The following is a 10446-nucleotide window of genomic DNA, read 5'->3' on the forward strand; positions in this document are numbered from 1 at the left end:
GGGTTTGTTGGCTCTTCCATAAAGGGGGTTGCAAGTTTGGTGGGGGAGGCTGGTTCTGGCATGAGTGCTTGGGTTGTGGTGGCGCTCACGGCTCTCACGTGGTTTCAAACAGGAAGGGGGTAGCGGTGTTGAGGCTGGTGGAAAGAAGGATGACACCAGTGAGGGTAGAACAAATGCACTCCCTTTTAAATAAATACCCTGAGACGACGCTGGTCTTGGCTGAGGGTTTTGAGTTTGGTTTCCAGGTCCCGGGCACTATAGGAAAATTTGAATCGGAATTTGAAGTCGGCTCGGGGTTCAGGGTTCGGTGAATGGTGATATTGACCCGGAAATTTGTGCTGTGCCTTACACTTCATTGGATTGTTAAAAACCCATAATTTTATATGATATCATATTCATGTACGTAACTGAATGTGAAATGAAGGGCAGAACAAATGTCATATATCTATCTTACTTGACAGAGTTGATGCTATTTTGGAATTTAGGACTGCCCAGAAGGTTGGCACAAATATTCACGTTGTATTAGCATATTGTTTTTGTTCTATATTTCTGTATGTAGGACCATATTTGAATGTATGGAATGGTATATATCGCATTCTAACTATATTGTGGGGGCGTCAAATCCATCAGGTGTCAACAAAAACACACATACACACATATTTACACCAATGTATTCTTATTGAACTGCTGCTGTAACTTTCTAAAAAGATTTTTGAATAAATACACAAGCTTTATATGATACAGAAGAAGACAATCCTGTTCTTAATGCGCCAAAACAATAATTCCTAGTATTACTTTTTTTTTTACATGGATACAGTGATTAAGTGGGTGCGGCACTATGGGGCTGGGGCCTTGTTAGCGAAATTGAGGTGGTCTTTCTTGCCACTTACCGTACATTGGGACAGTTTGTGTTTTTTGGGCATTGAATGGGAGGGTAAGTATTACGTGGATTGCTGCCTTAGCATGGGGTGCTAATTTTCTGGCTTGGTGTTCGAGAATTTAGCAGCTTCTTGGAATGGGTGGTGAGGACTGTGGTGGGGTTTGAATCAGTCATCCATTATTTGGATGACTTTCTGCGGATAGGGCCATCGGATAGATCTGTGTGCAGGGTGCTTTTGGCCACATTACAGCATGTGACTGAGCGATTTGGGGTGCCATTGGAGGCAGATAAGACTGAGGGCCATAGGCTTTGCTGTTTTTTTTTGGCATTAAGTTGGGCACTGTGGCAATGGAGAGCAGGCTTCCATGGGATAAATGGGTAACGTTGCGGGAAGGAGTCAGGTAATGCTGATGGGAGGAGTTTTTTACAGGAGCTGGGCTGTGGACACAGCAGGGGTGGCTTCACTGTCACACTTTATTCGGCTGCCAAGGGAAATAGGAGGACTTGGAGGTGTGGTGGATTTTCTTGGATTTAATGTTCAGGCACAGTGGTTGGAGGGTCCGTGGACTCTGTGGATCTGGCTTGGTTTACAGACGTTGTAGGGTGGACAGGGGTTTTGGGGAGTATTTCAGAAGAAAATGGTGCATGGGGGTGTGGCCCATGGCTGGCTTAGTGCGAAATTTGGTGGTCTTAGAGCTTTTTCAAATCTGATGGCAGTGGGGTTGAGGGGGTCAGGGTTGTCAAAAAGCAGAGGATGCTGTTTCACTGTATTAATCTGGGAGTGGTTAAGTCCATCATAGGTTTTTTTTCTGGGCCTCTGACCTGGCGATCCGGCTGTTACGTCATTTGGTTGAGATGCTTGCAACATATTATTTTCAATTTTGTTCAGCACATGCCAGGGGTGTACAATGTTATCACTGACGCATTGTCTCGTTTTCAGTGGGGGACAGGCATTAGGGGTGGGACAGCACGGTTGTCCCTGTCTAGACTAGTTGCAGAAAATGCGATGGGATCATCAGTGGTTTAATTCAGAGGTCCAGGGGTGGGATGCTGTAGCTGGTGGATGGCGTGCTTAGGCAGAGTTATGTGACAGGGTCGGGGGTAGTAGGTCAGTTGCAGATACTGTTATGGTTTTTGGTTAGCGTGTGCTTTGTAGCTGGGATGTCCGGAGTGGCTGTGAGTGTCACAAACCTATGTCTAAATGAACCTTTTTGCACATGCTCAGTTTGCACCACACTTTGCACATTCCCAGTGCGTATCCTTACTCTGCACATGCCCAGTGTGAGCTCCAATCAGAGACTAGGGCAGCACTAAATGAAGGTTCCCGGATTTCCTTCCAGGGCGGATTGATTGGGACAACTTCCTGTTTCTTGTTTCCTGATTTCTGCTCCTGAGTCCCGGTTCTTGCTCTTGTTTCCTGCTCCTCGCTACTCATGCGACCTCTTCTCTCCATCTGATCATACGTGTATGACCTTCGAGGTTTGTCTGCAAGCTATTATTCATTTATCACCACCGTTTATCTGCAAAGTCATTGGACATTTACCACCACTGTTTAACTGCAAAGTTATTGGACATTTATCGCTTCTGTTTGTCTGCAAAGTAATTGGACATTTACCAACAGTTTATCTGCAAAGTCATTGGACATTTATCACTACTGTTTGTCTGCAAAGTCATTGGACATTTACCACCACTGTTTATCTGGAAAGTCATTTGACATTTGCTTTGACTGTTTACCTGCAAAGTCATTGGACATTTCTCACTACTGTTTATCTGCAAAGTCTCTGGACATTTATTACTGTCTGTTTTCAAATAAAACCAAAATTACCCCTGTTAACCAATACGTGTGTGTGTGTGTGTGTGTGTGTGTGTGTGATCTCCCGGTCAATCACCGTCAAGGTTCCCTCAAACAAAGCTCCCCCTTCTGAAGGCTGACAGTATCAATCCTCCCACTATCAGCTTAGGAGGGAAACCCTCACCCCTTGAGGTAATGGACCAGCAACTTTCCAGCCTTACTCAAGCAGTACAGATTCTGCATGAGGGGTACTCACACTTCAAGAGCCTGGATACCCTCCAGAATTGTCTGACAGCCAGTAAAAGCTCTGAAGTAGCCTCCGCTGCAAAGTCCTCTTCCCCTGGGTCTGTGGCTCCTGCACCCCCAGACTGTCAGTCGAGTACGGCTGCCAGCCGCTCCCTTGGTCTCCACTAATAAACCATCTACAGAGGGAGAGGAACCTATGCAAATTGTGACATTTCATCCACCCTTCTTTGACACAGAAAGACAGCGGTGTAGACATGAGAAGTCGCCCAGTGGCTAAGCCTCACTTACAGACCCCTATATGCCACCATTTAATGACTGTGGGAAAGATGTTTATTTCCATCTCTCTTATCTTTCAGTGGCTAGGAGGCCTCGCTGAGACCAACACAATTATTGATTCCGGCGCAACTCACTGTTTTATGGACATACAATTCGCCCACGCTCATAGAATCCCAGTTCAAGAAAGAAGCCTTCCCATCGCTATTTTATTGACCGACAGATGCACTCCCCGTACCAGGCCAATTACCACCTGTACCACTCCAATGGAGGAACATACCCCTTTGGGGCATCATGAGCACTTATCCTTTGATTTGCTACCTTCACCAATATTTCCAGTTATTTTGGGACTACCTTGTCTGCAGATCCATGATCCCGATATCCACTGGTCTAAGGGTACCATTTCTTTTTCTTCTACGTTTTGCCAGCAGAACTCTTTCCGGGAGACAAAAGAATCCATAGTTGTGGCCACCTTGTCTTTGGAACAAGAAGCATTACTCCCAGAGGTGTACAGAGAATTCTTGGATGTCTTCGATCCAAAGGGAGCTGATACCTTGCCCCCTCATAGGCCATATGACTGCCCTATCGATTTACTGCAAGGGTCTACTATCCCCTATGGCCATATTTTCCCACTCTCTGACCAAGAACTCCTTGCACTGAAAAAAATTGAAGAAAACCTCGCCAAAGGATTCATCTTACCTTCATGCTCAACAGCCAGCAGGGGTATCTTCTTTGTCGAAAAAAAGGCAGGTTCCCTGCGAACATGTGTTGACTCTGAACCAGATAACCATCAAGAACCGATACCCACTTCCCCTGATATCTGAACTGTTCCAATAGCTTGGTGCAGCAAGGATATTTACTAGGTTGGATCTCCACGGGGCATACAATTTGATCCGCATCAGACAGGGGAAAGAATGGAAGACTGCCTTCCACTTCTGGTACAGGCATTTTGAGTATCTAGTAATGCTTTTCGGGCTGTGTAATGCCCCAGCGACCTTTCAAAGTTTTGGTAATGACATTTTCAAAGACATACTGGACGTTTATGTCGTGTTCTATCTGGGCGACATTGTGATCTTTTCAGATTCCCTCGAGGAGCGTTGTTAACAAGTAAAATAGGTCCTTACTCCACTCCAGCAGAATCATCTTTTCGCAAACTTTGAAAAATGTGAGTTCGAGAAGGATCGAGTACACTTCCTAGGCTTGGATATCTCAGGTCAAGGCATCGCCATGGACCAAAATAAGATTTTGGCTGTCCTCCATTGGCCTGTCCCAACATCTTGCAAGGAGGTCCAGAGATTCCTAGGCTTCTCAAATTTCTATCGGAAATTCATTCTAAATTTTTCTCGTATCGTCCAACCTTTGACTGATTTAACTCGGAAACAGAAGATTTTCCAATAGAATGATAATGCACAGAAGGCATTCCAGCATCTGAAGACAATTTACCACCACTCCTGTGTTGGCCCATCCGGACCCTAACTTGCCTTACGTATTGGAAGTGGATGCATCTGAGCAAGCTTTTGGTACCGTTTTGTCTCAGAGACAAGGCATCAAGGAAATATTTTTGTACCAGTTCCCTTACGGACTCTTGAACTTCAAAGCATTCATGCCCATCCCATGGCTGGACACTTAAATTCCCCCAAGACTATTGAACTAACGCCACAAGTTCTGGTGGGCTGCTTTAAACAAGGATTGTACTGAGTTTGTCCAAAGAAAAGGTCAAACAACGCTACTCATGGGGCTCCTGAGACCTCTACCAATACTTGACCGACCGTGGGATAACGGGATAACATCTCAGTGAACTTCATGGTAGAACTCCCCACATCAGAACAATTTACCACCATCTTAGTGGTGGTTGATTGTTTCACAAAACAGTGTCACTTCATTCCCCTCAAGGAATTACTCTCGGCTCCTGACCTCGCCAGGATTTTGATCAGGGAGATTTTTCGTCTTCATGGCTTCCCACAGCAGATTGTGTCGGATCGAGGGTCACAATTTACTGCTAAATTCTGGGTTCAACTGTGCAAGAGTCTCCAGATCAATGTGGCATTGACGATTGGGTGCGTCTGGTACCTTTAGCTGAATTTGCCCTTAACAATGCAATGCACACCTCTACCAAGATGTCTCTCTTCTTCGCCTATTTCGGGTATCACCCGAACATGTTTCCTGACCGAACACCTAGTCTATCTGTTCTGGCAGTACAAGAGTTAACTTCAGAACTGAAGCATGTTCATCAGGAACTTCAGCAGAACTTAAAACTGGCACAAGAACGGCACAAGAAGAACGCAGACAGACATCGGCGACCTCACCCTAATTTCAAGATTAGTGATAAAGTCTGGCTCTCTAGTGCCCACCTTCGTTTACATTGCCCCTCCAAGAAGCTGGGTCCCAAGTTCGTGGGTCCAATTTCTATCACGAAGCAGATCAACCCAGTGGCCTATCAACTACTACTTCCACCCACCATGAAAGTGCACCTTGTTTTTCATGTTTCACTGTTAAAACGGGTAAACCCATGTCCAAATGGCAGAACCTCTACTCATTTTCGTGGATGGAGAAGAGGAATTTGAGGTGGATAGAATACCGGACTCTCGAGGAGGAGGTAAAGGCATACAATACCTTATCAAATGGAAAGGGTTTACACTAGAGGAAAGCTCATGGGAACCTGCGACATCAGTACATGCCACCCGGTTAATGAATGACGTTCGCCAGCAGCATCCAGAGAAACCAAGTCCAGAGGCCGCCCTTAAGGAAAGGGCACTGTCCCAAACCTATGTCTAAATTAACCTTATTTCACATGCTCATTTTGCAACGCACTTTGCACATGCTCAGTGCATATGAAGGCTCCCTGATTTCCTTCCAGGGCAGATTCATTATGACAACTTCCTGGTTCCTGTTTTCTGATTCCTGGTTCCTGCTCCTGAGTCCCGGTTCCTGCTCCTCGCTATTTGTGCAACCTCCGCTCTCTATCTGATCACCTGTGTATGACCCCCGAAGTTTGTCTGCAAAATCATTAGACATTTACCACCACTGTTTATCTGCAACCAGAAAAGGGGGATATTGTGGTGTGGCATCACGAGTGGAGGAGGAGCATTGGAGGTATTTGAGTTGGTTCGGTGTACATCTTAATGCTAGTGGTACAGATATGTTGTGTATTTGGGGTTAAAAGGAGGCAAACAGAAGTGGGAGGCCCTCTTTTAGTCCAAAAACTGGTGTTTGTGTATTTTAATGGTGAGGGAATGGTTGGTAAACAGATGGGGGTTAAAAAGCAGAAACTGTATTTTTTAATCAAATGATGCTGGCTTTAGCAAATTGTGTAACACATAGGGCACAACATCTGTGACTGATACCCCTTAAAAGTGAGCCAGCTTGAGCAACTTTTCAGTTCCTTAAAATGCCACCACGAATCGCAGAATAACTACTGTGGTGAAAAAAGACCAATATGTGCATAGTATGCACTAAAAACTTTTAGGGTATGTCTTACAGGGCCAAGTTAATCACAACACTGTCAACATAACATATAACATGTAAACAATTAACTACACCTTTAAACCTCCAGGCATTTATATTCCTGGTAGAGTGGAGGAATGTAGAAGCTGGAAGATTGAAATCACAAAAGAATATAATAGGAAGACAAGTCACTTTTTTCTGAACTCACACAAATTAATGCCAATGCTGGCATTTACTGGTGCACCCTTTCTCCCTGGCAAATGAAAAACACCTTTTTTTTGTGAATGACCAAGGTCAAGGCATTTTAGTGAATGAAAGTTACTGTTCTTATTGCTGCAGCACTAAACATACAGCTCAACTGCACTGTGCATCAACATTATACATTTTTGTGACAGATTTATCCCTAATGAAAACTTCAACTCAACAATTCTAGGTAGTTAATTGATCCCCTGTTGGTGAGTGACTTCGAATGGTCATACACAGATCAATTTTCTCTTTTGACTCAACAGACTCAACAGTCATCTCAAACATTTTATATAATCAGCCATAAACCTATTATTTGTTCCTCAGTTTGATCAAAAAAAAGTGATTGATATTGGATATAAAATCAAAAAGAAGCTTGACTGGTCAGTTAGAAAATTTCCATTGATTGCACAAGTATCTGACTGGTTCTTGAGACCTCGCAATTGATTTCTGTTCAATCAAATGTTGGAGCATGTGCACATACACTTATCTTCATTAAATGAGAGATTGTTCAAATGAGAATATAGAGATCAATTTTCATTTACATCAGTTACAAAGAATAGATACTAAACAATGCATTGCTTGTAGAGTGTGGTAGCATGATGGACTGTTTTATAAATGTCAGCATTCAACTTTTATACCAAACAAGTTGGATGAATTGATGTCAGTTTATATATGGCTAGCATTAGACTAGTCCATTATGGATCACTCCTAGGTATGAACTAGGCTAAACTGATAAATCTATGTCTGTGGATGGATGGGAAAATACATGGTTTGTGAAAGTTTTTGCCATTTTGCAAATTTAACTTGCCTTCTTCACAAGTGAATCGCAAATCCCTTGAACATAGTATTTTGGTAACAATGGGCCTGATTTATTAAAGCTCTCCAAGTCTGGAGAGAATACTCTTTCATTAGTGATGCTGGGTGATCCAGCAAACCTGGAATGGATCTGGTCCAGGATTCAAAACATTTGCTACCAAAAAGCAAATGACTTTGAGGAAATCAATTCCAGGTTTGCTGAAAAACCCAGCTACACTGATGAAAGTATATTCTCTCCACCTTGAAAAGCTTTAATAAATCAGGCCTAATATGTTTAGTGGCTGTGCAATCAACTTGAAAATGCATGACTTGAAAAAAAAACTGACCATATTTTCACTATGACTTAAAGATAAACGGTATGATTTTTCCACTTGTGTCATTTTCCCACCAACCCCCCTGACTTTACCAGCAATATCAGTAACAAAACAATTTTCAGGGGCTTTCAATAAGCTTGTAAAATCAACAAGTTAATTTTGCAAATTGCGAAAACTAGCTGTATTTTGATACTTTTTTCCTCCACTGGCAAGCATTTGATTTAATGCAACAAAATCGACTGTGAAAATTGTATGCCCATTCCTCATGACTGCCATGCAGTGACCAGCCTTCTACTTTATTAAAACATTGATTGCTGAAAAGTAACAAGAATTTCCAACTTTGATTGCAGTTTGATGTGAAGTTTTACAGACCAGCGATTCATCAACAGAATTGACTTAAACCTCTTTTACTACAGAAGGGTAAAGGACAGGAGTCACAGGCAGGCAAGGTTACAACGTAGCAGGTAACAACAAAGAAGTCAATGTCATGTTATTAAATAATAAACCCAAGATTAATTTGGGTAAAAACATTCTTATTAAAATGTGCCTATTTGTAAAATTGCCATTTCCAAAGCACAAAGAAATACAAGTAAAAAGCATATATGCCAATTTGTACAGAAACATTTTTTGAGGTCTTAGATGTTTTTTTTTTTTTTCTATGCTGGAATCTCTAAAGTATTTTCCATGTTAGCATAACCTTGCACAATGATCAGTGATTTATATCCTTGCATATAAAGGACACACAGGGTATGTCAATGTACCCAGTGCTTACTTTCTAACATAACTTAACAGAAAAAACAATCACAAGAGAGCACCACTGGTTTTAGTTGACTCTGTACCAGACAAACAACTTTTGACATCCAACATGCAAAACAATGAGGAAAATGGCTATAATTCTTCCCACAAGCTATTCTGTTCTGCATGGAAATGAACATAACATCTGGATTGTCTCCACATGCTGTTCAGCGCATTTAGTAAACCTCATCAGTCTTGTGTAATGAAGCACACCTATACTGAGCCAATATGCCCAGGTGAAGGGCTCCCCATTGTGTCCTAATGTTTAAAACACACACTCCGACAAATAGCCACTAAACCAGCACGCAGATCACTCTGGCACAAAACTGCAATTATCTCTCTGCTGGCCATGTCAACCTTTTATTTTTCAGAATAAATTAAAGTCCCAAGTTACATCTGTGCAGCATAAGATCACACTGTCATGAAAATATTCTTGTCCAGCATATTAGCTTTTTGCCAGTAATCTTGTTTAATGCTTGTAATATCTTTTGTTCATTTAGGTGTTTACATGTATTTATTTTTCTGCCGAGTAATCAAGCAGCTTGAACATTTCAAAGATTAGAAAAAAATACGAAAGGTTGTCACAGCAAATACTTTCAGAACAGGCTCAGCAATCTTTGTCATATTTATCGCTTTATGACCAAATGGAATGTGCATTTGTTGTTCCTTAAATAACCTTGGACATCTGTGCGGAGTTAAATTGATCATTACTTGGCTATCTATACATGGCTAGCTTTTTTTATGAGATCCATTGAAAGAAATGAGAACTGCCAATTCTTCTTACTAGAGTGAGGGCTAGGAATTTAAATAAGTCCCCCTCCCTGTTTCCAGGGATAACTGTTTTGCTAGGGTGATGATAAATAGAAAAGATAAACATAACCTATTCTTCACTCCCACAGGTGTCCTCTGCCTAAAACCCCTTTGGACTAGTATTCCAATACCCTATCCAGTACTGAACCAGGTACCAGTACTGAATGCATGACCACATTACAGAACTGTCCAACAGCTGACAAGAGTTGTGGATATAGGGGGAGCAAGGGATAGATTGTTATCTTTATTCAATTACATGAGGGTGGTGGGCTGCAAGGGTGAATGTATGGTAAAAGCTTCTGCTTATTCTGTTTATATTTTGCTTAGTAAACATTTCAATGAAATTATTGAATTGCATTGCATACTTTATTATAGACCCAGGAATATAATTACTGGGTCAATGTGCTTTTCTTTGCAATACCAAAACGTTATGGCTGGTGGGAGAGGCTAGAATGGTGCTGTACATTGCTACTTGAATATCCAACACTCAGCCAGGTTCAGTACTCCTTTAAAAGCTCTCACTCCTAATACAAATGGTGTTCTGGCTTCTGGAAGCAGTTATGAAAATAAATAATAATGCCTTGATGGGTGGATATCAAGTAAGGGAAGATGGGACTTCTAGGGAGTTCACATTTGTATGCAAGCCAGCCTAGGTAAAACTCCCATGTGATGAGAAAACTCTAGGTTTGAAAGAACAGAAATCTAAAAAATATAAAGTGATGGGCTGGGGATAGTAAGCCTCGGGAGGAAGGGCCTGGATGATAATAAATGCCCTCTATCTGCAGCCTCATTTACAACATTGTGAGAAGCTCCATGTACAGTGGAGTAAG

The sequence above is a fragment of the Pyxicephalus adspersus genome, chromosome 10 (assembly GCF_032062135.1).
Source record: "Pyxicephalus adspersus chromosome 10, UCB_Pads_2.0, whole genome shotgun sequence".
In the NCBI taxonomy this organism is placed as follows: domain Eukaryota; kingdom Metazoa; phylum Chordata; class Amphibia; order Anura; family Pyxicephalidae; genus Pyxicephalus; species Pyxicephalus adspersus.